The following is a 13,617-nucleotide window of genomic DNA, read 5'->3' on the forward strand; positions in this document are numbered from 1 at the left end:
GGTGCAACCATCACTACCCTGTTGCCAAAATGATTTGGTCCCAGACACCACTGATTATGCTCATCATATGCCTACTTTACAGAGCCTTCATCTTGTCACATAAACAACAAAATGAAGCTCAAATTACTTTCATCATTCCATCAGTTGATCTCTCAGTGTGTTTATGCATCCGTGTGATTCTGTTCCCTTGTAACTTTCTGACTAACACACCATTTACAGTAGAGACACAGTTTGTCATCTTTACTAATGTGACAGCCAAGTCACAGCAGTTATGTTTGCCTTTCTCCATGCAGCACTGTTTGCTCTTCCTCAGACTGAGATCGTAAAGTACATCAAATCCATATATTTAATTTAAATGCAACTCTCTACCATTACTAAGAAAATAAAATAATAGTACTGCTTGCCATATACTGTACAGTACAACAGGTGTTTAAATGTATTAAATAATCCGGTCTGTCTTTAGTGATGAGCAAATTGATTTGGAAATCTGGTGAATCAGCAAATCAGCAAATGTATTGATTTGTTTGAATATACAAATACAAATTTCTTCAGGATTTTGGGAGAATCCTATCATTCATAAAAATGTATGCCCTGGTTGACTAAATTCCACACAATTTCTCAATCTGACAAGGGCTGCGCTCACTAAAGCAAGGCTAGACCCTAATAAGGTCTTATTATCTGGTAAGAGGCCATTTTGCACACTTTGGAGTGGAGCACAACTGGGTGATCATCACCTGCAGCACTAGGAAAATAGGAAACGCATGCGTTGAACACCATTTAAATACCTTTTTTTTTTGTCCAGGACTTTGTATCATCTTTAAATTAATTCCTTGATTTTTCCCATCACTTTTGCATGACAGCACAGACTTTATAATTTGAATTGTATTTATATTGGTCAGATTCATTTTTTTACGTTACATGAAATTAATTGTTTGTTTTAGGCACTTTATGATTAATTGTTTGTTAGCACTTATTTAAATACGTTAATTTAAGCACTTTTTAATGACAGCACAACACTTCCCTCTTCTCTCAATGGTACTACTAGGGTTTTAAAAGACCTCGGGCTCTGCAGAATTCAGGTATGTGGAAAATAGGTGGCTACTGAAAACATGATTAAAGTGTCTCGGCACAGCATCTTAGTTCCTATAGCTACTATTGCCTTTATCATGGCTAGACAATACATGACTGTATGGTAAAGCCATATAGACCATAGTGGTCAAGTCTGACTGTTTTTGCTGCCAGTGTTTTTGTTTCATTCTATACATATTAAAACTGAACTCTAGGTACTGTATGATCTTTATTGCATACTTATATTGGACTAATGTATGTACAGTATATCTCATAACTTATAGGCTGCTGTGGAAGCTGACTATCTTCATAATCTTCCGTAGGTACATAATTAAGATCATACCTGGAGTTCAGCTTTAAATGGATTCTACTAGTATACATTTAAATGTTGCACATGAATATTATGAATTAAAGGTATGACTAAAAGCCAGAAGGCCCTAGTATAATGAAATGGGCATTGCTTTGGTGGTATATTGAAACCACCTGTAATTGACCCTTTTTACTGCCAAGCTACTCATATTAAAGAACAAGGCCATAGCCATTACATCTAAAATGGCAATTTTCGACTATGCTGTCTGCCCCTGAGCTACACATTTTTAAATAAAAAGGGGTATAGTTCTCGTTGTATTTGACTGTGCTACTAAGCCCTTGTGGTTTATTTTAATAAAAAGGGGAAAGTTTATTTTTAATCAAGTCTTACGAGCCTATCAGGGTTCACTGCTTAAGTAAAACAAGAAAGAAAAAAATGAAGATGACAAGTTAAAAACCTGTTACCTAATATGGGGGGCAGAATAGCGGACCTGGTAACTGCATAAGTCAGAAAAAAAATACATCTCATTAGCATTCTCTGTAGCTGAATGCCTAAATAACAATTTGATTTTTATAAAGGGCATTTAATAGTATTCACTAAAATATGGCCATTTTTCAAGAGGTTATCTTGACTGAACATAACGCCTGTAAGTAATACCAGAAAACTGTGCTTCGGCTGTGCTTCTTTATTTAGCCTTCTTAGGTCTTGGCAAAGCTGTGATAACATAGCTATAGCTGGCAGTTTATGTATTTGGCCAGAAAAATGTAAACACAGTACATTGACTGGTATCTCTGTATATAATGTCGCTGTTTTAACCAGCTTGAATCTAACTAAAATTAAAATACACATCTTGAATGAATTTAACTTTAAAATATGAGGCTATTGCCTTAGGGCAGGGTGGGTAGGCAAGGTTAAGAAAATTGAAGTGGTCATGGAGAAAAAAACGTCAGCAAAATAGTACCATCTCCACACTATTCAGTACAATAACTCCATACGCAATGGTATAAGGACTAACAGTAATGCATAAGGTCCTTCAGACCAGCTGCAGAGATGGGTCACATAGTCTCAGCCCTGACAGCCTTAATCTATGTCTGCCATCTTTCAGCTATTATAACTACATCTTCTTCTCTCTTCAGCCATTAATCTACTCACCACCCCCTCCCCCATTCCCCTTCCTATTTCCATATAGTAATTTTCATCGGCAGGTCTTATAGCCACCTCTCCTCCCTAATGCAAATATCTCCTCTAGCATATGTGACATATTATGGCAACCCTGATTGTGCCATGCCTGCATAATCTTTGACTTTTGTAACTGTGATTCGTAAAAGATGCATTAAGACTAGCAAGAAAAACAAATTCAAAAAGCCCCTCCACCCATTTTTAAGCAGATCTGATACTAAATTTCACTGCAGTTCTGATGAGGTCTGAGGGTGATAAGGAGAAGGAAGTGGCTTGTGTTAAGCTGATTATACCACCACTTAGCAACCACCAGCATGGCCCAGCTTGACAAACCTTGATCTGAAGATCAAAGGAGTCAGGCAGAAAATTGTAGTCTGGACAGTGGCTGCATTCAATCAGCTGCAGTTACTGTTTGGGTAATTTAGTATACAATCACGGGCCAGCGGAGAACATTCATCTATCCATGCTGTTTATTGCAGACGGGGACATCAATTTATTTTATTTAGCCTGCAGACTGAAAGAAAGAAATCTCTGAGCGCAGGGCAAGCTTAAGGACCTATCCATGCCAGTGTACGTGTGTTAAGTTCTGTTTTGTGGTCTGTAGTGCTGGTGTGATGTGTTGTAATAATACATCACACTGTTTTTCTTTATCTTAACTTTACTAAAATGGCCCAAAATGACATTTCATTCAACTCTATGCACTGCACACATTGCAGTGCTTTGTATCACATCTCTGTGTGCTTCATTGTGTAAAAATGCAGTCTATTTTTTCAAAGCACACCAATGTAGCGCTGTGGTGTTAGCAGAAACAATAGGACCCTGACCAATGTGTGGTGTGTGAAATTCCTTAAAGGCTCTATAAAACACGGGGCCGGATTCAGATAGGTTAGCGGATCTTTAGATCCACGTAACCTATCTGATTTACGATCCGCCGCTGCAAGTTTTTGAGGCGAGTGCTTAATTCAGAAAGCACTTACCTCAAAACTTGCAGCGGCGTATCGTAAATCCCCCGGCGGAATTCAAATTCCGCGGCTAGGGGGAGTGTACTATTTAAATCAGGCGCGTCCTCGCGCCGATTTAACTGCGCATGCGCCGCTGGCTAAATTTTCCAGTGCGCATGCTCCAAATGACGGCGCAAGGACGTCATTGGTTTCGACGTTAACGTAAATTACGTCCGGCCGTATTCGCGAACGACTTACGCAAACGACGTAAAAAATTTGGCGCGGGAACGACGGCCATACTTAACATAGGATACGCCGCACGGACCCCTGCTATAGCAGGGGTAACTTTCCGCCAGAAAAAGGCGAACGCAAACGACGTTAAAAAAAAAGAACCGGGCGGTCGTTCGTTCCTGAATCGGCGTAAATGCTCATTTGCATATTCAACGCGTAAAAGACACGGAAGCGCCACCTAGCGGCCGGCTTGGAATTGCAGCCTAAGATCCGACGGTGTAAGTCACTTACACCTGTCGGATCTTAGGGATATCTATGCGAAACTGATTCTATGAATCAGTCCCATAGATACGACCGGCCGGCCTTAGATATACGACGGCGTATCAGGAGATACGCCGTCGTATCTCCTATCTGAATCTGGCCCACTGTGTTTAGTTATTTTTTACAGTCAGTCTTCAGTGAACCTATTCTTGTGCAATATCAAAGAGAAGCAAAGGCACCGCTCACCAACCCAGTGCATTAGTACTGTATGTAGATTAATGTGGCTTCAGCCAGTGCTGCTCGAGCCATGCCCCCTGACATGTTTTGCCCCGCTCACCGTGGCTTCATCACAGAGGTCACAGAGAACTCTGTCTTAGCTTAGAGCGACACTGCAATTTTCATTTGGATCACTGCGAGAATTCTTGTGCAATGCTTAGAAGGACGTGTTTAATAACACAGCCCTTCCTGACAGGTTAATTCCTGACTCATACAACTTAGGTGATAAGGCACAGGGAAGGCCTGGAAGTTAATCTAGAATCTCCTGCATATATCAGCACAATAATAATAAATGAATCCAGTGCTTATTGCATACATGCCCAAAAGCTTGCACATTTCCTCCTCTAACAATACAACCATATACTGTATGTAACAGTATTTTAGTGTTTTTTTGTTGTTGTTTTTCTGTCACATGTGTTAAAAAATACATGCACTTTTATAATAAGTGTCTTATTTACATTTGTCCCCTCAAAGAAAAAAAAGAAGGAACCCAAATCGGAAACCTTTATAGATGACCATTGGTCTTTTCAACAGTGCAGTTTGTGCATTCCTCTGATGAGTGATCAAGCAGCCCTGTGCCAGGTCATCAAGTTCCACCCAGCTGTCAGGCCTCGTACACACTACCGAGAAACTCGTCATAAAAGAAACATCGTTTTCCTCGACGAGTTCCTTGTCAGGCTTGTCGAGAATCTTGTCAAGCTTTCTTTGCGTACACACTGTCAAGACAAAATCTTGTCCTTCTCAAACGCGGGTGACGTACAACACGTACAACGGCACTATAGGGGAAGTTTGATTCACTGGCACAACCCTTGGGGCTGCTTTTGCTAATATCATGTTACTGTGTGTTAAGTAAAAGTTTGGTAAGAGACGATTCGCGGTTTTTAGTCTGTTACAGCGTGACGAATGTGCTATCTCCATTTCGAACGCTACTTTTACCGAAGGTGCGCTCCCATCTCATACTTTATTCTGAGCATGCACGGGCTTTCTAAGCATACACACGAACGTGTTTCTCATTGTAAACTAGCCCGACGAGAAACACAACGAGGAAATTGAGACTCCTGACGAGAAAAAAGAGAACTTGTTCTCTTTATTTCTCGTTGAGAACCATGACAGTTTTTTCGACGAAAAACATACACACGACCGTTTTCCTCGGCAAAAAAGCTCTGCCACCAAGTTTCTTGATGGATTTTGTCGGGGGAAAACAGTCGTGTGTACGAGGCCTCAGGGAAGGGCACTTTTCAAGGCAGGAGACGGTCAATCAGCCCAATACAAAGTTAGTCTCTAAAGTGCCCACTACTACTCACTAAACTGAGGAAGGTAACTTGCAACAGCAATTAAAAATACATATTTATTTAGAGGCAGTCCAGTATATATGGCATAGTTACCTTAAGATTGGCTCTTTATTAAGTTGCCACATGACCACACTTAAATGTAAAAGCAGACTTGCAGTGGTATGTCCATTTTGTAAGTCCTTAGTAGGGATGAGCCGAACACCCCCTGGTTTGGGTTCGCACCAGAACCTGCGAACGGACCGAAAGTTTGCGCGAACTGTAGAATCCCATTAAAGTCTCTGGGACTCGAACGTTCGAAATCAAAACTGCTAATTTTAAAGGCTAATATGCAAGTTATTGTCCTAAAAAGGCCCCAGGGGACATATATCAATGAAATATATATTTTTAAAACTGCAGTTTTTTCAGGAGCAGTAATTTTAATGATGCTTTAGGTGAAAAAAATGAAATATTCCTTTAAATATCGTACCTGTTGGGTGTCTATAGTATGCCTGTGAAGTGGCACATGTTTCCTGTGTTTAGAACTGTCGCTGTACAAAATGGACATTTCTGTAGGAAAAAAAGTCATTTAAAACTGCTTGCAGCTTTAATGTAACATCTGGTCCTGTGCAAAAGACACTAAAACAAAATACCGGAGGTCCCTGCCTGTATTTGTATGAGAACACCAGCAATTGTATTCAGGTATAGCTTTAGGTGCACACTGTGCAAAGGATACAGAACACTAAGTGAAATACTGCAGCTAGCACAATCACCTGCCTGCCTGTCAGTATATTATGAAGAGAATAACAGGAACGGATCTAGCTAAACTGAATACAGTGTATAAATATATATATACAACACCTGGGATCAGGGCTCAAGTCCTGCGGGAACTGCGTGGGAACGGAGTCCCCTGTGGCTTTTTTCACAGCAGGAACGCAGTTCCCTTTGCAGGACTAGAGCAGCCTGCCTGCTCTATCTAACTCAAAATAAATGACACTGTCTCTCTCTCTGTCTGTCTTTAAACCACCGCCGCAACACACTACACAAGGCTGCCATGCAGCGGCCTTATATAATGTGGGGCATGTACTAAACCCCCTGAGACATAATTGGCCAAAGCCACCCTGGCTTAGCCAATTATGGCTCTCCTTTTTTTCCATGGCTGTGATTGGCCAAAGCATGCGGGTCATATTGCATGCTTGGCCAATCATCTGCCAGCAATGCTTGCAGTGAAATATGGGCTGTGATGTGCCACTCGAATTTGGCGCAAACGCCCATAATGTTCAAAATTCGGTGAAACGGCGCGAACAGCCGATGTTCGAGTCGAACATGGGCTCTGACTCGAAACTCGAAGCTGATTTCTTGTCCTTAGGTATATATACCCCTTTTAATGCCTGAAAATCAGCCTTGCAGAAGGCCAGAAAAAAATGATTTAGCTCCTATAGACTTCAGTGGATTCAGCAAGTATATTTGGTATTTGCAAATATCCTGATGAGTTTGGCAAACATGCAGCAAGCTGAACTTTGGCCAGTTCGCTCATCACTAGTCTACATTGAAAAAGTGCACTCATGGCTACCCAGCAATATAGAACTGGAGATGGGTATTTTCACAATGTATGTGCATACTTTACATACCGTTGTCCAGATATTATTATTCCTTCATATGCATTTAAACTGTGTATTTGGCTGCCAAGCTGGAGTTGTCCTTTAACTGTCAACTACATATTTAATACGCTTTGTGTTAAACCATATCTGTTCCTAAAGTCACCTAGTTTCTATTTTCAGAATGCATACATTTTTTAGTTTCATAGGAAAGGTACCTGTAACTGATCCAGGTTTATTGGTTTTCCTAAGCAAATGGAGGAAGCAGGAAAGCTGTAGCATAGATAATGCAGGGAAGTTAATGATGACTGCTATGTGATTCAGGGTGAGGTCTTCTGGGGAAAAGAATAAGTAAATAGCTATAAAAGTAGCACTAAATAAGCACTTCCTAAAACTGTGTCACTTCCCTAGGCACCAGTCACTGAACTAGATCTTTTTAACCCATAGTGTTCTTTAAAGGCAGTCCAGTGTGGATCTGCCCTTTAAAGGTTATTTAAACAACTAAGCCATTGAAAACTACTGTCCCTGCAATACTGTTATATGTTTACTTCATTCACCTGGAAATGATATATATGTGTGATATATGTATATGTGGGAATTTAAAGGGTAAGTGGAAGATGAATTATGACTGTGACATTTAATTTATTCCTTTCGTTTTAACTGAGGGGTGGTTATGTCAGTGGTCTTTTAGAAAAACAAAGCCATACTGACACGGTCTTGACCCAAGAGAGCTTGGGGCACTAAAAAGGAATTGGATCATGGTGGATTAGCTTTTTAATATTTAAAAGATAAATCATTTGACACTAACATGGGCCTACATAGTAACATAGCTCTATATCTGGAAAACAAACTTTACAGAAAAATAGTATACATCAATAATGCACATGTTGTACCTCATAGCAACACAGTTTTAGTCTAATGAAGATAAATGACTATAGGAAAAACGTATGTTGTATTATGTTATATGTTATTGTCACATGTTCTTTGCCATTAACAGGACCTACAAATATTAAAGAAACTTCATTTTTATACTTTGACAGAATATGAGACATTTCACACTGTGTTACTCTTTCTTGTGTAACAACCTGCTGGGTTACATTTTCAACCATTTACATTATCAGCCATTTCAGATTGGAGGAGGCTCACAAGACGCTCACTGTGAAGTGTTTTAAAGGGATTAGGAGACAGGAAGTCAGCAGCAAAATGTATTCACTGGCACTCAGAGCTTTTTCTCTAGCTTGATAAGCTTTTAAAACCTTTTCAAATATACATGTGAAAGCTATTAAAGCTCCCCTAAATATATCAACTTTCAGCTTCAGTTTGCTGCACCTTTAATGGTCTAAACTTAGACTGAGTAAAATTTGGGATTGCCATTGCTGGCCTCCCTCTAAAAAGTTTAATTGACCAACTGTCTCTGGCTTTCCCGGAGAAGCTTTTGATAGGTGATGTCAGAGGGAAACCAGAACCCCTAAACCTTATACCATACAGCTTTTTCAGGAGAGGTAATCCGCGACAGCCTTCAAGTTTTTACCAGAATATATCTTCTTTAATGGTCTGTGCTCTTGGTATGATACCATGAAATGTAGGCCTTGTAAAAATAAAATAGCCTTGGAGTCTTGTATTAAATTTTCTTTTTACTGTGCCCTGACTGTGGTGATACCTGAGGAAATCTAACTGCTTTGGCACTTAAATGGGAGATCATAGGTGTCTGATGGAGGTGGATACCCAGGCCTCGTACACACGACCGAGGAACTCGTCGGAAAAGACACATCGTTTTCCTCGATGAGTTCCTTGTTAGGCTTGTCGAGGAACTCGACAAGTTTGCTTTGCATACACACTGTCAAGACAAAATCTCCTCATTCTCAAACGCGGTGACGTACAACACATACAATGGCAGGGGAAATTCGATTCCACTGGCACAACCCTTGGGGGCTGCTTTTGCTAATCTCATGTTACTGCGTGTTAAGTAAAAGTTTGGTAGGAGACGATTTGCACTTTTCAGTCTGTTACAGCCTGACAAATGTGCTATCTCCATTACAAAAGCTACATTTACCTAAGGTGCGCTCCTGTCTCATACTTTAATCTGAGCATGCGTGGGTTTCTAAGCATACACACGCTCGTGTTTGTCTTTGAAAACCAGCCCGACGGGAACACAACGAGGATAGTTTCTTGATGGATTCTATCGAGGAAAATGGTCGTGTGTATGAGGCCTCAGTGTAAAAATAGGATGGTGGTGTGAGGTAGAAGGGAGTGCACACTAAAATTGATTGGCTTCTGCAGCTAAGATATGTTTGTGGCTGTTTTGTGTATGCTGGAAATTTTGTGTTGCATCTGATGGACTCAAGAAAGGCATTATGATATCTGTTTAAAGAGTAAATGTGGATAGTGAAAATTTCTTAAATGGCATTGTTTGTGGAGTGCAAGAATTTAAAGCAAGGCAATTGCTGATTAAATAGCGGCTAAGATAGCAACTTCCTTGGCTGTAACGGATAGGGTGGTTTAATTCTGCATTAAAGTAGAAGAGTTAATACTCGTTAATTTTTTTGCTGTCCATTGCTGCTGCAAAAAGTTTGCTTTAATTCCTGTCTTGGAGATACAACAGAAGTGAAGAGTATACAACAGGAAGTGAGAAGAAATCATATCTTAGACAGTTGTCTACAGAACATTGGTCCTCACTGGAAAATTTCCCCCCGCCTCTTGAACACATGGCGACTTTCCCCTTACTTTCTGTCTCAGTGACAGTGGTCACCTGGAGAAATAAAGGGGCACATGTCCCTAGTTTTTTGTAACCATGATGAAGGGGGGCCCATTGAACCCTTAACACAAATTGATATTTTTATATACACATAACAGCTTTGTTTCTCTTTAATAGATTTTATTTAGATGTGTACATTGGCCATATTTGTTACAAATATATACTGGTAATTGTTTCTGCTCATCTCTGCACTCGTTGACTATCATAGGTGCGTTTTCTCTACAGCAGTTGTTTAACAAGGATACCAATTGCAATATCTGTTATACAAAAGCCATGTTAGGTGCATCAACAATATATTTTAGGATAATCCTGTCTCTTTCAATTTATTTGTGGTCTGCTTAACATTTTCTCATCTCATTGAAACTGTTAAAACTGACCACAAATAAAGATTGAAACCATTTTAATGTCAGAAGACATAAAAATAGAAGAACAGAAAGATCCAGACACCATGGGTTTGAATCCAGAGGGAGATTTGAATTCCCTTTTAAACTAACTACCTTGTATCTAAAGAAGTAATATATATATATTATTTTTAAACTATATACTGCAAAACAGAGTTAAGACACACACATTTTTATAGCCTTAAAATCTCTCCCTCTCTCTCTCTCTCTCTCTCCTCTCCTCTCTCTCTCTCTCTCTCTCTCCTCTCTCTCTCTCTCTCCCTCTCTCTCTATCTATATATATATAAATATATAAAATAGATCTATAGATATATAGAGATATATCTATAGATCTAGATATATCTATACATCTAGATCTATAGATGTATAGATATATTATATATCTATATATATATATATTATATATATATATATATATATATATAAATAAATCTATATCTAGATAGATATAAATAAATCTATATCTATATAGATAATAAATAAATCTTTATCTATATAGTATATCTATATATATAGATATACAGTATCATCTATATGTAGATATTTATAGATATATGTTTTAATTTGAAAGTGTTCAGTTCACACCGTAATGCATATACTATCTCCTACATTTGACTTGAACATTCAACAGATCAGATTTTCTCAAGATACATTACAAGGCAGCATCTATGTCACAGCGGTGCTTCAGCTAAAAATCATTACATTCTGCATTACCCTGCAATATAACTCACAAAAATGTAGGGTAACATGAGCAGTGTAAATGAGCACTAAAGGTAGAGCATTTAATGAATGACTTATGTTGCCTTGATGGTTTGTAAGACAGCAGGTTTGTATTTTATTAACAGTTAATGCAAGTTTTTTAGCTGGAAAACTATTTTTTTGCATATAAAAAAAGTTCATAATGTTGAAGCGCAGATTGTGCAACCTGTTTTGATTTTAAATGTATATCGGCATTGCTGAGCAATCAACAGTTGATAATCATTTGTGAGAACTGTAATTAAATCCCCAATTGTATAACAGAAAGCTGTATAGACAGTCAGAAGCTACTGATTCTACTTTATGCACAGGTATTGCAGTAATGTGATTATATCCCCAACGTTGTAATTTTTGTAACAATAATATACACAGTGCCAGATCTAATAGAAACACATTACGGGCAATTCTTACTAAAGTTAATAGCAGTAAACAATGTACAATATCTTACAGGAAAAATAAATCTCGTGCCAAATGAATTACACTAAATTATATACTTGATAAATCAAGTGACTAACTGAGTGAAGCTGCTCCCAAATAAAATCAGGTGACTGACTTGCATATATTGTGTAGTGAGGTGAGGGGCGCTATATCAAAATAGTGGATGCGTGTCACAATGTGCGTTTGAGTAGTACACAGTGTAACTGTGTGCCCAAATCTATGTGAAAAACCAAACAGATTATAGTCTAAACTCTATAAGTACAATAGTGCCAAATGCCGTGGAAAATAAATAAAAATATAAAAAAAAAAAAAAAATTTAAAAGAATGTCCAGCAAATAAATAGTTAAGTGCAAAATGGATCCAGTGTTGTATCGAAGTCCAGGTGCAAAATGCAAATAATCAAATCCCAAATCGCAGGGAAAAGTACAAATGCTAAAGTGCTTGTGAATCTTCAAAATAGCCAAAGTGCGAGAAAGAAGTGATCCGCCTTCACCTATAGGTCACCAGAATAATAATGGATGGCTCCTTACCACACGGTGTTGACCAGATTACTTAAAATATGGTCAATCAGGCTTGTTTTAAATGAGGATCAGCAGGGTCTCATTGGATCCAATGTCAGCGATTGCAGCAAATGGTGTACCAAGAAAGGAGAAGAGATACCACCATAGTGTAAAACCATTTAATATACAAAAGTTAAAATTACAATGCCAAATGGCCTCTTACTGTTGCTGGTGCCCGTTCCCGGCACTGAGGCTGTAGGTGGTGGGGATAGTAAGACAAGATAAGAGATGGCCGCGTCCTGGTCCACTAGCGTGCGTTCCACCGCTAGTTGTCCATCACCAGTGAGACCGGAAGTGCGTGGCTGTGCGTGCGGATACCGCCTCGACGTCACGTTCAGTTAAACCGTCTTCAGGAAGCTTCCTGAAGACGGTTTTAACTGAACGTGACGTCGAGGCGGTTATCCGAGCGCGCACGCACGGCACAGCCACGCACTTCCGGTCTCAACTGGTTGATGGACAACTAGCGGTGGAACGCACGCTAGTGGACTCAGGACGCGGCCATCTCTTATCTTGTCGTTACTAGCCCTACCACCGAACAGCCACAGTGCCGGGAACGGGCAACAGCAACAGTAAGAGGCCATTTGGCATTGTAATTTTAACTTTTGTATATTAAATGGTTTTACACTATGGGTGGTATCTCTTCTCCTTTCTTGGTACACCATTTGCTGCAATCGCTGACATTGGAATCCAATGAGACCCTGCTGATCCTCATTTAAAACAAGCCTGATTGACCATATTTTAAGTAATCTGGTCACCACGTGTGGTAAGGAGCCTTCCAATATATTCTGGTGACCTATAGGTGAAGGCAGGATCACATTCTTTCTCGCACTTTGGCTATTTTGAAGATTCACAAGCACTTTAGCATTTGTACTTTTCCCTGCGATTTGGGATTTGATGTATTTGCATTTTGGCACCTGGACTTGATACAACACTGGATCCATTTTGCACTTACTATTATTTTGCTGACATTCTTTTACATTTTTTTTTTTTTTTTTTTTTTATATTTTATTATTTTCACGGCATTTGGCACTATTGTACTTATAGAGTTAGACTATAATCTGTTTGGTTTTTCACATAGATTTGGGCACACAGTTACACTGTGTACTACTCAAACGCACATTGTGACACGCATCCACTATTTTGATATAGCGCCCCTCACCTCACTACACAATGTACAATATCTGTCCACCCATCCAAGCCAAACTCTGTTTTGTTCCGGGTGTCAGATGGGTGTCAGTCATTGTCTCACAACCGGAAACCAGCACAGTGTAGTGTATGTAGCTGAAGTTACATGCAGTACTTACAGTGCTTAGAGACACTGCAGCACTTAGTGAAGCAAATAGTTTGTTTGGACCAGCCTGGTCCAGACAAACTAAACACTATTTATGTGACATCAGCATAGACATCAGCTTTCCAACTTAGAGTGGGGGCAAAAAATGGGCTCTCCTTTTGAGCCAGTAGAGTAACAATGACAGGAACTAGACTTCTCTACATATGTGGTTCTGCTTGCATAAGGTATATCAATCTGTCTATCACAATGGAAACAAAAAGTCAAACACTTTTTTCTTTTAAATT

The 13,617-nt window shown here is 39.3% G+C and overlaps 1 protein-coding gene across 2 annotated transcripts in view; it reads right to left on the bottom strand.

Moving 5' to 3' along the window:
• Window positions 1-13,617, bottom strand: part of CPLX2 (complexin 2) — a 256,064-nt gene that overhangs the window by 75,148 nt on the left and 167,299 nt on the right. The window lies entirely within an intron of this gene.

Source organism: Rana temporaria, chromosome 3, assembly GCF_905171775.1.
Source record: "Rana temporaria chromosome 3, aRanTem1.1, whole genome shotgun sequence".
NCBI classification, from domain to species: Eukaryota; Metazoa; Chordata; class Amphibia; order Anura; family Ranidae; genus Rana; species Rana temporaria.